Source organism: Lepidochelys olivacea, assembly GCF_965140295.1.
Source record: "Lepidochelys olivacea isolate rLepOli2 genome assembly, chromosome: 26".
NCBI lineage: Eukaryota > Metazoa > Chordata > Testudines > Cheloniidae > Lepidochelys > Lepidochelys olivacea.
This window is the reverse complement of record NC_140436.1, coordinates 9,348,062-9,368,255: the sequence shown is the minus strand read 5'-3', so window position 1 is coordinate 9,368,255 and position 20,194 is coordinate 9,348,062. Positions and strand designations below refer to the sequence as shown.

Genomic DNA, 20,194 nt, shown 5'->3' with positions numbered 1-20,194 from the left:
TTATGTTTTTAAATAAACGGAGTCTCAAAAGGTGAAGAGCACATTAACAGAATATTCCATCTAGCCCCATCATTATTATATTTAAAGTATGCTGTCTAGAATGCCGTTGATGAAGAGTTCATTGCTTAAAAGGTTATTTTCCTCAAAATAAAAAAGGACCTGAGTGCTGCTCTTTGTGACAAGGCTCATTTCTCCTGCCTACAAGGGACAATAAGCATGAGATTTGAAAGGTCATTGGTCCTTTTGTATGTTAATAAACAATTAATGTGGCCGAAGGGAAGATGTGGCATCCAGTTCTCCAGTATAAATTTTGGAGAAAATTAATTACTCATGACAAGGGAAGAATACTTAAACCAACACGTCCTGGCTCATTTCTCAGCCATCATTTCAATCTCTGGTTTATATTTATTTATTTTACGATTTGATACATTGTTTAATCAACTCCAGGTAACGATTATTTTTCATTAACAAGCACCTTCTGAGTCTTCTGTTCACCCCTGAGACTTTCTTGTACTGCAGCATTTCATAAGTGATAAGGCAAAGGGGACTAGAAAAAGAGAGTGACTGAGTGAAAATTCCTTCCAGGCAGTTATATTTCATATGCATGCACTGTCCTATGTGCATGGAATCTAAATATGCTGCTACTCAGACATTTTATAGCAGTTGTAGCAGCCGAATTTCACACGCTCTCGTAATTACATTCTCTCCCCCCCCCCCCCCATCATATTGCTACTGCTCAGCAACTGACCATCTGGTCAACATTTAAAAAGTAAAGTTGCCAGCCTAGCGGATGCAAGCACCTCGCCTGCTTAATGGCAAATATTGCAGTCTTACATGGTACACACAAAAGGTTTGCCTTCTGTGTTTCACAATAGCCCACCAGCCTCTGCGGGTGAGCAATCACTTTTCTAATCATTAGGAAACACATTTTATATTTATAGAATGATTTCTACCTTGTCTATCACTTTACTTGGCTGTCACAATATTTCCCATTGCCTCTAATGAAATCTGAAATATTATATGTTTTGGATGGCAAGGGGCACATCTTTCCACAACAAAGATGCTTTGGGGCGAGATTTTGAAAGGTAGGTGCTTCTGAAAATCCCACTAGGTGCCCATCTGCATCTTTATAAGCTTTAAAAACTTGCCTCTTCCAGATTAAGGACCAGACTGACGGTATCAAAATACGCCAAGATTTTAAAAGACAGGAACAGTCAAGTTAAGCTCCTAAATAGGGATGTATAGTAGGATCTTCAAAAGTGCCTAAAGTATTCATCAGCGCCCCAGCCATGGACCATTGTGTTAGGTGTTATACAGACCCACAACAAAAAGACACTCCTTGCCTCCAAGACCTTACAACCTAAATAATAAGTGCTTTAGGCATACAGTTCCTGTTGAATGTCCCATTGAATTTCAGTGGGTCTTGTACTCCAAAACCACATACTTTTGAATTTTCGACCCTCGACTCCTGCCTGATATTTTTCCAGCATGCTGAGCACCCACGAGCCTCTGTTGAACTTTGATGATATGGTGGTCATTGGGTGCTGCTCGCTGCTCAGCACCTCTGAAAATCAGGCAAATGTTCAAATATGGCCTTAGGAATTTAGTGTTTCAATGTGGACTTGGGATCCTAACTTTAGGCTCCTGTCCTTGAAAATCTTGGGCAATCAGGTGGTTGGTGACAGACAGCATGCAGAGTACTTAAGAGCAAGAATTTTGTTCCAGCAGGTTTAAAATAGAGGTTTGTAACTGTATTTCTTATACAGGTTCCTTGTAAACTCTGTCACAGCATCCTCGTGTTGTTGTTTGATGATCATCCTAAGCAGATGGTATTCTGTGCTGTAGACACATTGTGATGCCCCAAGATACAATAGCAGTTCAGCTATAGAAAAGAAGGTAGTCCAGTGGACAGCATGCTGGATTGGAAATTGGGAAAACATGAGTTCTGTTCCCAGCTCAGACATTGTCCTGCTGGGCAACTTTGGTCAGGTCACTTGTTCTTGATGTACCTCATTTTCCTTACCCACCCTTTTCTAAATCTTTTCTGTTTTAGACTAAATTGTTTGGGACAGAGACACTCTTACTGTGTGTTTGTAAATGTATATCACAACTGGGCCCAGATCTTCATTGGAGCCTCTAGCACTATAAACAAATGCTGTATGATGAGCTAGGAGCAGATTGTACCAAGTGGCTTTCCAGCTCTGCTTGGGCAATAGAACTGGGGATAGAAGAGTTGGAGATTGTTCCTGCTTTGAGCAAGGGGTTGGACTAGATGACCTCCTGAGGTCCCTTCCAACCCTGATAATCTATGATTCTATGAACTCGGTGGGGCATATCCTCAGCTGGCGTAAATAATCATAGTTTCATTGACTTCAGTGGAGCTACAGCAATTTACACAATCTGAGGATCTGTCCCTTCAGTCACTGTCTAGTGCGTTGTCCCCTGGCCCATGCTTCTTCAACACTGTGGGATATAATGGCTGTTGTCATCTGTGATGTTTCACATCTGGTCTCTTTGTGGTGCTAGCTTGTTGAGAAAATGAGACATTTCAGTGGGTGCTTGGATTAGTATTAAGTTGAATGTCGTATTCTTTATTTAAGGGTTTGTCTTGTGGGAGCTCCATGTCTGACACCTGGGCAACCTTTGAAGTGCCTGTAGCCGCTTTCATTGTGTTGAACCTTTTTGGTTTATAATTACATGATGGTAGTGTGGAAGCACAATTTTTTTTAGTTGTTGTTTGTTCCATTTTTTAATTAAAGTTCTAATTGTTTTTGACATACAAAGTGTGACAGGGTCGGGCCAGATGGCTACAGCAGAGTGATAGAAGGCAGATATATTAGCCCCAGGCTAAGTAGGTCCCTTTTCCCTGGGTAAGGTAACAGGGAAGGTTCCAGAACAATCAGGAACTTTCTGGAAATAATTAAGGCAGACAGGCTGATTAGAACACCTGCAGCCAATCAAGAAGCTGCTAGAATCAATTAAGGCAGGCTAATCAGGGTTCCTGGGTTTAAAAAGGAGCTCACTTCAGTTTGTGGTGTGTGTGAGGAGCTGGGAGCAAGAAACTGAGAGTGAGAAGGCATACTACTGGGAGAATGAGAAGTACAAGCATTATCAGACATCAGGAGGGAGGTCCTGTGGTGAGAATAAAGAAGGTGTTGGGAGGAGGCCATGGGGAAGTAGCCCAGGGAGTTGTAGCTGTCAAGCAGCTGTTACAGGAGCCACTGTAGACAGCTGCAATCCACAGGGCCCTGGGCTGGAACCTGGAGTAGAGGGCGGGCCCGGCTTCCCCCCATCCCTCCATCCCCCCAGCTCCCTACTTGATACCGGAGGAGTTGACCTGGACTGTGGGTTCCACCAGAGGGGAAGGTCTCTGGCCTGTTCCCCGATCCACTAGGTGGATCAGCAAAGACTTCAGGGATTGTTCTTCTTCCTTTCCCCATGCTGGCCAGTGATGAGGCTAACTGAGTGAACGGCAGATTTGAGCCACGAAAGTGGCCAAACTGCGGGCTGCCGTGAACCTCTGAGGTGAGAAAATCCACCAATAAGTGCAGGATCCCCTAAGGTAGAGAAGGAACTTTGTCACAAAAGGAAATGAAACTGCAGCAGTTACAGACCATTAGTGAGCGGGGTTACAACCCTCCATAAGCAGTAAACAAGGGAACACTGCTTAGACAAGGCTTACATCACTTGAACTATGATACGTGAGAGCATTACGCTGCACTTAGGACATGATTGATGGCAAATAAGGTGCACCAAAAAGGTCAGCTAATGGCAGGGATAAAAATGAGTCTCTCTCCATAAACAGCATAGTGTAATTCAGCTGAGCTTGTAAAATGTGATGAGCATGAAAAGCAAAGGATTTGTTTAAAACTTCATAACATGCTTTTTTTTCTAACCATATGGGTCGCTTTAATACTGCAGTTCCATTTATAAATAGTTTATAAAGGGTTAATGCACAATTACTAGATACCTTAATTATTTATTTGTAGACTGTAAGGCCAGTGGATCATCTAATCTGACCTCTTGTGTAACACAGGCCAGGATATTTTACCCTGCTACCCCTATACTGAACCCGTTGCTATATTACTATAGAGTCCAGCAGGCCAATAGGTTTCTTATAAGCATTTTAGTACACATAACACCTTTTATCATTGCACTTATATTCATCACTAACGCATAATACTTATGTCTGCCACATGCTTTCAACATTTACTGATCGTTAGCCCTTTATAAACCATTTATACATGAATTTTTTTTTGAAGTGAACTTTGTGCTGATAAAAGGTGCTCGGTTGAACCTCAGACACCAAAATTTTGCCCACGCTGCAATAGGGATTGCAGCCCTGCTTGCCTGGGTACATACCCAAGCAGCCACTGGGGTATGATTGTAGCACATGTAGACCCCCAAGCTAGGTTTGATCTAGTTACAACAAAGTTAGCTGAAGTCGCAGTGAAGTGTCAGCACAGACTAGCCCCACCCAGCCAGGACCCTGGGTATATACCTGAGTAAAACAAAATAATCAGAAATGTTTTATTTCGACCTGATCAGAATTGTGTTCTGTAATGCAAAAGTTAAAATGTTTCAATTTTGGCCTTCATCAAAATAAAATGTTGAGATAATTTCCAGTTGAAAATTTTAACAAAATCAATATGTTCCTGTGAAACTTGAATCAGCCCTTCCCATTAAAAAAAAATCACAAAATTTTTGACCAGCTCTAACTAGAGGCATCCTTTGTGTCTGAATTGCTTTCTGAAGGAGCTATAATCACCAGGCAGGCTTCTTTACGCTGTCCCGGCCAACACATCTCTACCTTGCTATTGGGAGGAACACTTACAGGGTTGAGAGGTTAGTTCAACCTCTATGCTCACTTCAATTCTTGGTCTATCTGATGAGAGTGCTAACCAGGGGTGTCTGGAATGGCCAGCTGCAGTAGTGGCTGTATGGATGTTAACTCTGACAAGTTCTGAGTGGACATCTGTCCCAGAAACCAATGAACTTATTTCATATGGGACACTTACAAGCCATCAGATGGCTTGGGTCATTCCCCTGTGGTCTTTTTCTTTCCTTAATGAGATATTCTGTGTTGTGCTGATCACGTGGGCTATCAGATTCAGATGGAGCCCAAATGCCATGGGAAAACTTACTTTATACCCTTCGGTTTCATTGAGCGGGGAGCAGTTTTCAATTCCAGTGCAAGCTGCAAAACTTAAACATGGCAAAGAAATTATTATTTTAATGATAATAATTTACACTTGCGTAGCAGCTTTCATCCAAGAAAATATCATGTTAGAATTTTCCATTTATAGTATCTCCAGGATGGGTAATTTCACCTTGGTAAGTATTTATATTACATTCTCCTATGCTGCGTGGGAAGGAAAAAACGTTATGGTTTGTACCTTTGCATATTTATTATAACAATATTTTGCATTTATATAGCCTTTTCCCTCTGAGGATCTGAATGTGCTTTAGAAACATTAGCTTAAGCCTCACAATACCCACATATGGTGCATTATTATTCTGCCACTTCACATGTGGGTAAACTGAGGCACAGAAAAGTTAATAGGCTTGTTTTTCGGAAGTGTTGTGGACATACAACTCCAGGTAAAGAAAATGGGATCTGTAAATGCTTGACACGGCTGAAAATCAGGCCCTGAGTGTCGAGGCCAAGTTCACACCCCAGTGGTCTTGTTCAGCAGTGCATTTTAAAGTCCCAAACTCTAGACCGTGTTCACTTCAGTGGGATTTTGCAGACGCTTCAAGTTAACCATGTGCTTAAATGCCATGCTGAACTGGGGCACAAACTTGTGGCAGAGCTGGGGATGGGACCTAAGAGTCCTTATTTCTGGCATCTGATCCAAAGCCGCTTGAAGTCAATGTGAGGTTTTTCCACTGAGTTCAATGGGACTTGGAGCTGACTTTTAATACCTCCTTCTGCAAGCAACACTGCATAACTTTTCACTCTTAGGGACCTGGCAAATAAAGCCAATTTTACCTTTTAGATGTGTAATGAATTCCCCACATAGCAACTCTGATCTTTGTCAGATATTGTATTTTTGCGGGGAGAGGCTAAACTTTAATATATAAAAGCCTATTTATAATTCTTATTTTTCCGACAATTCTCTATGTGCTATTTACTTGTTTAAGAAATGAAATTGCATTCCTCCTGCCCCAAAAAGCTATAGGGATCCCTTCATTTAAATAAGTGCAAGTAGCACAAGGCAGACTGATAACACAAAGTCAAAGTCATTTCATAGAAAGTGTTTCATAAATGCTAATTGAGCTAAATGAGGTTAGCAAGCATTTTAGAGAGAAAGTATCCAAAATACAGGATGAATAGCAAGATACATTCCTTTAATAACATATTACTGCAGTGTTCTGCTGCTAGATTTATAGATCAGTTTTAACTGCTAGTCTTGATTACGTCATAAAGATCTCATGGATTTTGCGGGGGGGTAGGGGCGGTAGTTCTGATGGTAATCTACTTTATTAATATTAACTGGCGGCTGACAGTGACAAATTTTGATCAAGCTTAAACTTTAATGTATTCCAATTAGCAGATGACTGTGACATTATGATATCCACGTCAATCATTCTCCCAAGTGTTTCACTGCTTATATATATATATAATATAGAGAGAGAGAGAGAGGCTCTGCAGAGCATAGAAAACACTGTACAACTTTCATTAAAGACAAAACTGTAAAGATGATTGATTATTTCAGTCACATTCCATTTTGCTCCATTCTTTGAAATACATTTTTAATATTTATTATTATTTCAGAGGCACTTAGTGAATAGATGCATAAAAATGCAAGCCAAAATGTTCCTTTGTGTATGTACAAGGATTCTTTTATGGCACTCATCACCATAGTACGTTAACTAGAGCTGGGCAATTTTTTTCATACAAATAGTTTTTGACAAAAAAGGAACTTTCAGTTGACCTGAAACTATGCCCAAAGTTGACATGAATTCACCAGATAGTTTTGGGTTCGATTCCCCCAAATTGTCAGTGGTGCTGATTCCCTGATAACCTTTAGCTGAGTGGTTAAGGTACTAATCTGGGAGGTGGAAGACCTGTCTTTGATGCCGCCTTCTGCCTGATGTGGAGTAGGAACTGGAATGCAAGTGTCTCCTCCTCCCAGAAACTAAATGTTTTGGTTTTGGGTTCGCTCTTTCGATTTGCTATACCACTAGGCAATAGAGTCGTTCTCTCTCTTGGCCAATGACTATGCAAGATGTTATATGAAGTGGAGCAGCTGTAATGGAAAATGAAATTAGGTTTTGTTTGACCCAAGACAAAATCTGTCCGCTTTTTCGATTCACCACTGTTCTTTGTTGGAATTTTCACTTTGTATCACATTTATTTTTTCCCCTCAGTACTGACAGTGAATTGAAAAACTAGTTATTTGTGCAGCTCTCGTGTTAATATCTCACATTAAGGAATGTGCCTTTGCAATGATCCAGTGGGGCTGGGAAGAATTATCTCCATTTTACAGGTCAGGTTTAGATGAGCACCTCAAAGGTTTAGATGTTCATCTAAACTTCTGGAGCCTGATGCACTGCACTAGAACTCATGCAAGAACCAGCTTTCTCCCTCATTTAGCCTGGTCCTCATCCCAAGGCTAAAGCAGCAGGAATGAATGGAATTGTGAGGGTTCTACCATGCAGGGGGAAGAGGAACGAGCACCAGAGAGGCCACGGGGCAACATCATGTTATAGGGCATTTTTTTCCAGAAGGGCTTTCCAGTGGTCACAGGAAATTGAAATGGCAGTGGGAGCTTGCAACACCAGCTGAGCACTGCTTCCCCAGACCAGGCACAGGAAGGAGAACCATTTTTCTGATCCCCTTTACTTTAACCCCCTCCATGGCTTCTCTCCATCACAGAGATGAGGGCATGATGGGATTGATTTAGTTGGGGATTGGTCCTGCTTTGAGCAGGAGGTTGGAATAGATGACCTCCAGAGGTCCCTTCCAACCCTGATATTCTATGATGGGAGTAGGTCTGGAGCAGGGAAGAAGATTGTCTGGTAGGTTTACTCTAAAGGGAACCGACTGGTTTATCCATCCAATGCTGGAGATGTGTAAAGGTCTCCTCTGTAGCTGCTGTGTTTGGGGTGTGACAGGATTCCAGGGAGGGGAGTAGATTCCAGGAGTTCAGAGAGGGAAGGACGCTTACTCTGTCCTGGCTTCAGGAATGAGGTGGGGACAGCAGAAGGGATAAGCAGCATTTGGTCCTCTTGAAAGGAGCCATTTTCTTCTCGAAATCCTTAACACGCCTTCCATGACAAGACGGCTGCCACCTCAACCCTTTTCCTTCAGCCAGATTGCAAGCAGGCCCTTGGAAGGCTAGGGAGGATTCTGTTTCATTCCTTTGCCATCAGACAGCATCCATCAAAGAAGCACATCTGTTGGGTTCCAGCGAATTGCCTCAGTGATTTCATCCCAGGGACGAAGGGTCAACAGGGGCTTGTAACAGAGCCATGGACATAACCTTAACTACAGCTTTATGGTCCCCACAACAGTTCTGTAATGAAGCATGCTTCCTCAGTCCGTCTCTTTTTTTACACCAGTGCCCTTATTAATGAACTGTGAAAGCTGACATTTCCAATAAGGAACAATTAAATGTGAAACCAAATTTTAATGAACTCCTTCATTTACAAAATAATAGCTAACTAGCATGAGGATGGCGAAAAATGATTGCAAGCATGGGTAAAAAGAGTAAATTAAGTCTGACTCTATTAATTTTCTTTAAATACTTCCATTGCTCCAAAAATTAAAACTGGAAACGTCTTATTAACTATTGTACATATAGAGTGGTAAGGTATACATTCTAAATAGAAAATATTGAGGGCCAGAAACTCTTCAGAGGTCCCAAAATGTTAAGCAAGGTATTAATCAAGTATCTAATTTTAAAATTGGAAGTAGTTCCTTTAACTGCAATGGGACTGTTCTTGTGCTTGCATTTAGACAAGGTGCTTTTCTAAATCGAAGGTCTGAGTTATGACCCCTTTTATACTTCTCCTGTGGTATAAAGAGGCCACAAGGTCAGTGGATCTGCTCCTCTGGGAATAGGAGGAATACCTGGATGGCACAGAGTTAACATAGGCCCAGATCCACAAAGGTCATTAGGCTCCTAATGTCCATTGAGTTTACTTGCAATGGACCTCAAATTGCATTTTATGGTGAAGAAACCATTTGCTATTTCGTCCCCCCACACATTCTAGTTATAAGAACACTACTTGAGGTGTGATAGATGGTTATAAGCAACCTACTGGATGCCTAACAATTGATTAATCATATACTAATCCTTTATATACTAAGTATAAAGGTACCCTGGATATAAAGTGGTGTTCTCATCAGAAACTGAAATAACGTTGCTGTTCTGTGAAGATTATGGCTATAAAGTCCAATTTTAAATTATCTTGAGATAATTCTATAAAAAAAAAGAGGATGATTAGTCAAAAGTGGCCCCATTGTGAAGCCCTTAATCATAGTCGTCAGGACATATTCATATGAGTAGCCCCATTGTGCAGTCTAATGAGAGTAATGGCTTCCCCATCTGTTTCATAGCTCTTACCTGGACATGGAAGGGAAGGAAGGTCTAGTGGATAGGTGGGAGACCAGTGGGAGACCAGGGTTCAGTTCTCTGCTGTGCCAGTTCTCTGTTACAGGACCCTGGGCAACTCAATTCCCCATTGGTAATTGGTGGATAATAGCACTTCCCTACCTCAGACAGTGTTGGGGGGAATAAATACATTAAAGATATAAAGAGACTCAAATACAGTGGTAATGGGGACCATATAAATAACATAGATGTAGGATTTTGTGCCACAGGATCATGATCCTTTGGTACAGTTACATATTTTGTGTACTTATATCCTATTGACAGGTCTGTTGTGTTGTCATATGTCCCTTCTTGCCTTGCCTTGGAGGTTTCTGCCTTGCAATTGTGAGAGCAATTAGTCCTGCAGATTGGGCTCCATGCTACCATCAGCTTCTGTGGGCAGACAGTGATAGAACCCAGTACCTCAGATCTGCGAGTTCATGTAAGCACTGGCTATGACTGTTGTTCTCCGCTTCCTTCTTCAGACAACAATTCAGATTTTTTAGGGGCTTTCCTTGGAGTTTAGCCTCCATGGTGTTGAAAGCGAGGGCAGTCCAGAGTTGTGGGAGGTGGATAGGAACTCTTGTGGCAAAATTCCTCTGCTAAATGCTGCTGCGAATAAAACATCCTACGGTCACTGGATATTTTCAGGTAATGTCTGCACTCTCTCTCCATAGGGGTGGAATTCATCCCATGCCAAGTACCGATGCATAACGTATGCACCTTGGAAGTCCCTTTTAAGCCTCACTTTCTGGGTTTAATTGGAATTTTAATGGTTGCACAGACTTGTACTTTTCTTCTGCACAGGTGTAAATTTCACCCCATGGCCAGATATCCAAAAGAGCTCAGTCTCCACTTAAGCACGAGATTTACAAAAGTGTTTAGGACCCAGCAGATCCCATTGTGACCTGATGCCAGATTTTCAAAAGAGCTCGGCATCTAAAATGCACCCAACACGCCGAGCTCTTTAAATCTGCAATGAAAATAAATGTGCAATCAAGCACTCCTGGAATGTCATGAAATATAATGCATGTTGCTTGCTGTTCAGGGAATTCTTGTTGATTTGCTGTGGCTGATGTCAGCTTTAGGTTTGCCATGGTACTTGATAAAGTTCCCTTTTATTTAAAAATGTTTTTTTTTTTTAAATGTATCTGAGTCTCAACAGGCCAAAGTTAATTTTACAATCAATTGTTCTTCAGAATTGCGGAATTTACAGCATCGCCGTAAGGGTTTGAGTTGTGTCTGAATTAATCGCAAAGCTACCTACTCATATGTACTCTCACAAACCCCCATGTGTCCTTCCCCCATGCCCCCTCCCCTCCAAGGAGTAAGGAATATTTGAATTAGAATGAGATTTGGACCCCGGTCGAAAGAAGCCTTGCTTTCCTCATTTACACTTAAGGCATTTTCTTTTTGTAAAACAAATAATCTGAGTAAACATGCCAAGAGATTAAAACCTAATTCAAAAGTGTAAACAGAATTAAAACAAAATCCCCCCACACTTGCCTGAATTGAATAATAAATAGTAATAATAATAATAATATAATAAATCCACTAAACAACACTCGTGGTCGTTAAAAGTCCTGTTAAAGTGAATGTTCCATTCACAGGGGAAGCGGAGCTCCTGTTATCTGAGTCTCAGGATGGCGCTTTCTTTTCAATAACTCGATAATGTTTTAATGAATAAATTAATAACATTATCTGGGAATTGAAGTCCATACATAAAGTTAACTCCTTGCGAATTTCCAAATATTGTCAGAAAAGTTCTGCTCTCGGATGGTCAGCAATGACGTATGTGCTCAGCAGAATTTTTCCTTTCCCACCTCCAAGTAGAATTGAGTGCTGAAGCTATCCTCATGGCGCTGCATGCATAATAGGCTTATTTCACCAAACGATGCAAATGATGGTTTAAAATCATTAACAGCTGGGGATTAGGGGTGCTCATTTTGTTGATGTTAGCGGGATTGTTACATCTCTTTGTTTAAAGACAAAGAACCAAAACAAGTCTCTGTTTTTAAGCACTGACATCATGAATAAAACCTTTTTTAAAAGACAGGTAAAGATGGGGAATATTACTTATATTCCAGGACCCAGCTGAGAGCAGGCCCCATTCTGCTATGTGCTGTGCAAACCCATGGAGACAATCCGTGCCCCCCCAAAAGCTTGCCATGTAAATACAGTTGTGGCGGGACTTTTTCTTCCCTGGGCTCATTGGCTGTTTGCGCCATCCCTCCTTGTCTGTCACAGCCCCTTCACCTCACCTTCATTTCACTCTTGCCCCCTTTTATGCTCTTCTCCCCTGCCCTATCCCCCTTGCCCCTCCTTTTCAATGTACCCTCCCTCTTCCCGTCTTTCCATTTAGCTTATTTTCTCGGAACTAAACCCTCTTAAAAATATTTTTTTTTAAATATGGAACTGGTGTGCCATTTTCTGCCTGATCTATATCCTTGACCCTGTATCCTGTGCTTGCAGTGAGACACACTTGCTTGATCTAATAGGACTTTCCAGGCCAAATTCAAGGAGGACAGTGTGGTATGCAATGATATCAATTACTTGTGGTATGCAATGATATCAATTATTAGTACAGCAAGGGCTTTTCTAGATGAAGGAGCTCTGCAGCGGGATAACTACATTGATACAGCGGCAAAGAAACAAAGCAAAACAAAACACCCAATATAGACAGGTCCTATGTCAGTGCAAGATGGAGCATCCCTACTTCTTGATTGCTTTCCCTGCTGCAACCCCTCCCACCCCTTGGCACATAATTGTGGTTGTCATACTTAGACTTGGACTGCATGACAGAGTTAGGTAGACGTAAAGCAATGGGTCCACTAAAATGTAGATCCAACTGATGTCACTCGCCCACGACACCGAATTAATAACTCCACCTCCGCAAGAGGCGTAGCGCTTAGGGCAATATAGTTCGGTCAACACAGTGTCCGTGTAGACGCTGTGTTGCTTACGTCGACTGTTGCTACCTTTCAGAGGCCGTCCCATGGTGCCCCATGCTGTCCAGATGAGGAAACGTACCACCAACACAAGGAACGTAGTGCCGACGTGCAAAAGTGATTTAATTACTGCAGTGGCTGTATGTGGACGTAACTTAGGTTGACTTAATTTTGTCGTATAGACTTTCCCAAAGCATTGTAATGGGTTGCTGTCACCTCTAAGGTTGCAATTTCTTTAGTGGTTTTAGGCCCAGATTCAGCAAGGCGATTGAATAACTTTCAGCATGTGAGTAATTGCATTGAAGTTAATGGGACTCCTTGTGTGCTTCTGGTCAGAGAGATGCTTAAATATATATTGTGGTCCATTTTCAACTGTAGTAGCTACTCCAAGTTTGGGGCCCGGTGGATGTTTTTATTGGGAGCAGAAATTGGGGATGGATATTTTTGATGCAATTTTGTTTGATTACAAAGAATATACAAAGTCCTGTTTGTCTGAATGCAGAGGGAATGAAAAAGCAGGAAAGAGCTTCTTTTGCTCACAGCATCAAGAACAGTTTTTTTAGCCTGCACCCCATATCCAATATACTTCTCCCTAGATTCAGGGTCACTCACACACTTGCAGCTGCTCAATAATCCTATCTCTTACTCAGTCTGTTCTCCATTTCTGTGGCTTCTCTCCCCACTCCACTTGGTTACAATGCCCGGTTGAACCCGCCTCCCACATGGGCAGATTATATTAGGCTTTGTCTTAGGTGTCTCTCCGTCAGTTGATTTAAAGCAGACTTGAAGAAGAGCTCTGTGAAGCTTGAAACCTTGTTCCTTCCACCAATGGAAGTTGGTCTCATAAAAGATATCACCTCACCTACTTTAGAATTGTAGTACTGGAAGGGACCTCGAGAGCTCATCTAGTTCAGACCCCCTACACTCGTGGCAGGAATAAGTATAATTTAGAACATCCTTGACAAGTGTTAGTCTAACCTGAGCTTAAAAATCTCCAATGGTGGAGATTGCATAGTCTCCCTAGGTAATTTATTTCAGTGCTTAGCCACCCTGATAGGAAGTTTTTCCTAATGTACAAACTAAACTGCCCTTGCTGCAATTTAAGCCCCTTGCTTCTTGTCCTATCCTCGGAGGTTAAGGAGAACAATTTTTTTCCCTCCTTCTAACAATCTTTTATGTACTTGAAAATTGTTACCATGTCCCCTCTGTCTTCTGTTCTCTTCAAACTAAACAAACTCAGTTTTTTCAGTCTTCCCTCATAGGTCATGTTTTCTAGACCTTTAATCATTTTTGTTGGTCTTCCCTGGACTTTCTCCAATTTGTCTACCTCTTTCCTGAAATGTGGCACCTAGAACTGGACAAAATACTCTCTGGGAATGGTTTTCCAACTAGTTATGCATCCCCCTTATAGTTGTATTTCCCAGTGTGTTTATGAAAAGGTCATGTGAGACAGTGTCAAAAGCCTGCTGAAGTCAAGATATACCACATCTAATGCTTCCCCCATCCACAAGGCTTCTTACCTTGTCAAAGAAAGCTATTAGGTTGGTTTGACACAATTTGTTCTTGACAAATCCATGCTGACTGTTACTTATCTTGTTATCTTTTAGATGTTTGCAAATTGATTGCTTAATTACTTGCTCCATTATCTTTCTGGGCACTGAAGTTAAGATTAACTGGTCTGTAATTCCCCAGGTTGTCCTTATTTCCCTTTTTATAGATTGGCACTCTATTTGCCCTTTTCCAGTCCTACAGAATCTCTCCTGTCTTCCATGACTTTTCAAAGATAATCGCTAATGGCTCAGATATCTCCTCAGTCAGCTCCTTGAGTATTCTATGGTGTATTTCATCAGGCTCTGGTGACTTGAAGACATCTAACTTGTCTAAGTAATTTTTAACTTGTTCTTTCCCTATTTTAGCCTCTGATCCTACCTCATTTTCACTGGCATTCACTACGTTAGACGTCCAATCGCTACTAACCTATTTGGTGAAAACTGAAACAAAAAACTCATTTAGCACTTCTGCCGTTTCCACATGTTCTGTCGGTGTTTTTTTGCCTCTCATTCAGAAACAGGTCTATCCTGTCCTTAGTCTTCCTCTTGCTTCTAATGTGTTTGTAGAATATTTTCTTGTTACCCTTTATGTCTCTATCTAGCTAGTTCAATCTGATTTTGTGCCTTGGCCTTTCTAATTTCGTCCCTACATATTTGTGGTGTTTGTTTATATTTATCCTTTGTCATTTGACTCGTTTCTACTTTTTGTAGGACTCTCTTTTGAGTTTCAGATTATTGAAGATCTCCTGGTTAAAACAGGGTGGTCTACTTGCCATACTTCCTATCTTTCCTACGCGGTGGGATACTTTGCTCTTGTGTCCTTAATAATGTATCTTGGAAAAACTGCCAAATCTCTTGAACTGTTTTTACCTTTTGACTGGCTTCCCATAGGATTTTACCTTCAACTTTCTGAGTTTGCTGAAGTCTGCCTTCTTGAAATCTATTGTCTTTATTTTGCTGTTCTCCCTCCTACCATTCCTCAGAATCATGAACTCTACCATTTCATGATCGCTTTCACCCAAGCTGCCTTCCGCTTTCAAATTCTCAACCAGTTTCTCCCTGTTTGTCAAAATCAAATCTAGACCAGCCTCTTCCGATAGCTTTTTCCACCTTCTGACATAAAAAATGGTCTCCAGTACATTTCAGGAACCTACTGGATAATCTGTGCCCTGCTGTGTTGTTTTCCCAACAGATGGGTAGCTGAAGTCCTGTGCTTTGGATGATTTTGTTAGTTGTTTACAAAAAGCCGCATCCACCTCTTCTTCTTGACTAGGTGATCGGTAGTAGATCCCTATCATGACATAACCCTTGTTTTTACCCCTTTTATCCTGACTCAGAGACTTTCAGCAAGTCTGTCTCCTATTTCCATCTCAACCTCAGTCCAAGTGTGTACATTTTTTAACATATAAGGCAACACCTCCTCCCTTTTTTCTCTACCAGTCCTTCCTGAGCAAGCTATACCCTTCTATACCAATATTCCAGTCATGCATATTATCCCACCAAGTCTTTATGATGCCAACTATGTTATAGTGGTGTTTATTAACTAGCATTTAAAGTTCTTCTTGCTTATTCCCCATACTCCTTGCATTAGTATACAGACATCTGAGATTTTGATTTCCACCCTATGCTCTCTCTTGTCTCTCCCTTACGCTTACTATAAGGTCCATGCTTTCCCCAGATTCTGACCCTTCTCCCAGGTTTCCAAGTTTTTGACTTACCTGTGGGCTTTGGTCACCTACCCCTGTTGAACCTAGTTTAAAGCCCTCGTCACTAGGTTAGCCAGTCTGTAGCCAAATATGCTCTTCCCCTTCCTTGCTAGGTGGACCCCATCTCTGCTTAGCAGTCCTTCTTCCTGGAACAGCATCCCATTGTCAAGGAAGGCGAAGCCCTCCTGGTGACACCATCCTTTCAACCAGGCATTTATCTCCAGGATGTATCTGTCCCTGCCGGGGCCCCTATCCTTGACCAGAAGGATCGAAGAGAACACCACCTGCACCCCCAAACCTTCGTCCTTGTTCCCAGAGCCCTGTAATCACTTCTGATTTCCTCAGGGTCATACCTTGCAGGATCATTAATGCCCACATGGGTGAGTGGCATGGGGTAGTAATCAGAGGGCCGGATGATCCTTGACAGTCTCTCCGTAACATCTCAGATATGGGTCCCTGGCAGGCAGCATTCCTCCTGGGATTCCATGTCAGGCTGGCAGATGGGTGCCTCCATCCCCCTTCAAAAGAGAGTCACCAACCACCACTACCCTACATTTGTCTCTCTTAAATGGGACATTTATTCACACATCAGTTCAAAGAGTTTTTAATTCAACCCATAACAAGATTTCACCCACCTCAGAACGGTACCTTGCTGATCTGGAACTTTAATCAGTAGTCCTGAAAGCAGTTCACACAAGTGGGTAAATATTATTATTTTACAGAGGAACCATTGAGGGCACAGGGTGGCTAAGGGATTTGCCCCAAGTCACACAGATAATCAGGGCTAGAGCTGGAAATCAAACCCAAACTAACGATTCCTCATCCAGTGCCTTACCCTCTTGATCACACTTCCCAACTCCCTTAAATTATGCCAGCCTACACTCATGCTGATGCACATCTCCATTTCTGACTGCTACCTCCTATATGACATGACATATAGTTCTCCCTAAGAATAATCATATTTCTAGTCCATAGCATTCAAGCTTACATTTTACTCCTTCAAATGAACCCAGTGTGGAAGGACATTCAGAATATTTCTCTTTCCAGGCATAGAGAAGTACACTTGCCTAATCATATTATTAAAGCATAGTCAAATTCCCAACCTGAGGGTATCTATTTATAAATAAAAGAACATTCTCTAGCCTCCAGTGGTGTAAATTAATGTAAATGCTATTGTTATGCTTATGCCTTACAGTGATGACTACAGGAAATTCAGAATGTTCTCTTTGTGCGTGTGAGAGAGATGGTTCTAATCATGCCAATGACAGAATTAGATTCCTAGCCTTGCATAATGTGTCTTTGAAAAGTGTCCTCCAGAGATTCTTAAGAGCACTGTTACTTCCTGCTGAAAGGCCACTGTCCTTAACACGTGGTTCAGGAGTTCTGTATGGATCTAAGGTTGCCAAATCAGAGTTGATGAGCAAGTATTTTGAGGGGCTCTGATTTCACCATGGGAATTGGGAGCTGCCAGTATCTAATTTGCAGGACAAGTCCAAATAATTTTGTCGTGTCCATTAAAAATGAAATTAAAATATTAATCCCATGATAAAACTGTTAGGGCAAAGGTCCAAAGTCCAGTCTGTATGTCAGGTGACTCAGAAGGGAGGTGCAAAAGCAGCTGAAGGCTCAACTTCACATTCCTTTTTCCTGAAATGACTGGTTGCCAGACTTTTCCCTGATGGTTGGGCTAATGTAGACAGCTGTCAGTGGCCCCAGGTGGCTGTTACTTCTGCCAGGGATTGTTGCTTTACAGGATTATGTTAACTCAAAGGCTTTCTCTCCTTTTCTATGCTAGAAGCCAAAGTAACTCACCAGTGAGTGTGTCTTACAAGTCCATCGCTGTTCTGGTCTGCAGAGGACGTGTGTTGTTACAATCCCCAAGTCTGGCTTTCTAATGCAAGCTGCAGTAGCTCATGCTTTTAGCTCTGTAGGTTCCCTGCTCAATCCCTGGTCTGTCGGCCAAGACATCTGCCATTACACCAGGATTTGGGAGTGGAGGTTCATAGGCGCGCTAGTTCTCTCTTGGGAGTTTGTGCACGTGTGCACCTGCATCCTCGCAGCTATTGGCCTTCAGAAGAATCCACTGCAGTGGACTTTCTCTAGATTGAGTCAATCTGAGAGAAAAACATGGCCCGGTATTATAAGCAGCTGGGCGATATCGCCTCTATTCCAGCTTCTTCCTCTGACTGAATGGTGACTATTCTGTGTATGAAGTGGTATCTGTGGATGCCTTTGGAACAAGTAGCTTTACTTGCCTATCTCTAAAATAAAACATTCTTTTATCAGCATTTTGTATTGTAGAAAAGAGCAGCGGAAGGGGCAGGGAAAGAGGGGTCTCCAAATGTGAGCTGGCCCTTTAAGAGGTTTGTTGCAGGTGTAGCCTGCCTTCCCAGGTGAAAAGAAGAGGAGGGAGAGGGTGGGGGCAACTCCCATGATGGGACCATGTGACTCAGAACGTGGCCTGCTGGGAGATAAAAAGGCACGGAGAAAGTTTATTTGTAGTTCTGAAACAGGGGAGTGTAGTTTACAGAAGCTAGTGAGAAACAGTGGAGTTCAGGGAGGGAGACTACTAGAAAGAGGGCAGGTGATGTTCTCCAGAACTACTGGATGAAAGATCTGGGAGAGGAGGGCCTTGCAGGGAACAGGAGCGTGCTAGGTGAGAAGTCCTTGCTGGGAGTTCCACAAAGGACTGTGATCCTGGAAGGAGAGTTAGCAGGAAGGGGAAGCTGGGCTTGAAAGGCTTTTGAATCAAGAGTGATATGGATGATGAAAGTACTAAGCAAGGCAGGGAAAAGAGGCCTGGAAGGCTTTAAGTGTTCTTTTTTGCTAATAAACCACATGCAGAAGGGCAGCAGTGAAAACACCAGTTGGTGGTGATTGGTTTGATGTGAGATAGAATGTGAAGGGGGGCGGGGGGATAGCTCAGTGGTTTGAGCATTGGCCTACTAAATGCTCATTGGCCAAGGTTGTGAGTTCAATCCTTGAGGGGGCCATTTAGGGATCTGGGGCAAAAATTGGGGATTGGTCCTGCTTTGAGCAGAGGGTTGGACTAGATGACCTCCTGAGGTCCCTTCCAACCCTGATATTCTATGATCTATGAACTGAGGCAGCAGATAAGCTCTGGTGCTGGAGTCCAGTTCATTGCTAGTGTAACTCTACTGAAGTCAAAGGAGCTAAACCAGGGATGAGTTGAGCCACAGATTATGGAAGCAGTCAACCTGCATGTAATCTGTAGTCTTTGAAAAGCCAATGGAGATTGAAATGGCGAGACACATCAAGATAATGACTTCCATGCTCCAAATCCCTCAAATGCAGACCAATAACTTAATAAAACTGATCTGTCTCACTGACATCTGTTGCCTATCCAGAAATTCTTTTGGATTTGACCTAAACATACAACTGATGGTAATTCACAAACATTCTTCTGACGCTGTCAGCTTGAATGCTTTGGAATTGTGTTATCAGGGGTCTTGGTAGGATCTCTCTTTAAAACAACCTTTGCTTCCTTGTTGGTGGGGGTGCTCTAGATTTGTGATACGTAGCAACCACAACCACCATTTATTGGGTTGTGTTAGGCAACATGTCAGATCCTCAGAAATGTAGAGCAGTAGTTTTGTGTTTAGCAGCTGAAGTAACACAAAAATAAGACCCAATGTATTGAATATTTCATTGTTTGTATGCAAATTTTGGGATTTTCAAATGCTTTGATTGGCAGTACTGCAGAGGTCTATCTGAATGGAATTTACTGCAGCCTCACATCGATAAGGGGTTGTGAGACATGCTAACACTAACCATTTTTGGGAGGCAATTCTATGTGCTAGTACCATGGTCTCAATCAGCAACTAGAGAAATCTTGTAATTCATGCCTGGAAGCATCAGATCCTGTAGTCAGAAACCTGAGAAAATGTTTGGAGAAAGGCAAATCTATTCGCTGTCATATAAGGTTATGTGAAAGAGCAGGTGACAGGTAAAGAGAGGAACTGTGCTCGGAAAAGATAGCAACAAGGAACTGGGAGAGCCAGACTACCGTACATAACTTAGTGCAGAAGCATGGGACACTCCACTTTGCATTGCAGCCTTATTGGAGGAAAATCTGCAAGGGCTGGCAAACTGTCACTCACTTTAAACTTTGTTTTGCAGCTCCTCCTTGAAGAGAACTTGTCATCTAGAGAGGAAGTGGAAATGCTACTCCTAGATCAGGTAGGACTGCTCTGACGCGGGGGGAGGGGCGGGAAATTGTGGGACACTTATTCCATTATAAACTCCCAGAGTTCAAATCCTTGGAAGCGAGTGAAACTTGATGTTCCTGATATAAAATAAGTGTGCTTTGCATCAGGGAGGAACAACCCTTTGCTTTAGATTGAGGATGAATACTTGTTATATTTTAG

The 20,194-nt window shown here is 42.1% G+C and overlaps 1 protein-coding gene across 3 annotated transcripts in view; it reads left to right on the top strand.

Moving 5' to 3' along the window:
* LRRTM4 (leucine rich repeat transmembrane neuronal 4) overlaps window positions 1–20,194 on the top strand; it is a 991,574-nt gene that overhangs the window by 361,911 nt on the left and 609,469 nt on the right. For all 3 annotated transcript variants that reach the window (XM_084615241.1, XM_084615240.1, XM_084615242.1), the window contains one exon: window positions 19,947–20,006. The gene's annotated coding sequence lies outside the window, so the exon portion shown is untranslated. The remainder of the gene's footprint in view (window positions 1–19,946; window positions 20,007–20,194) is intronic.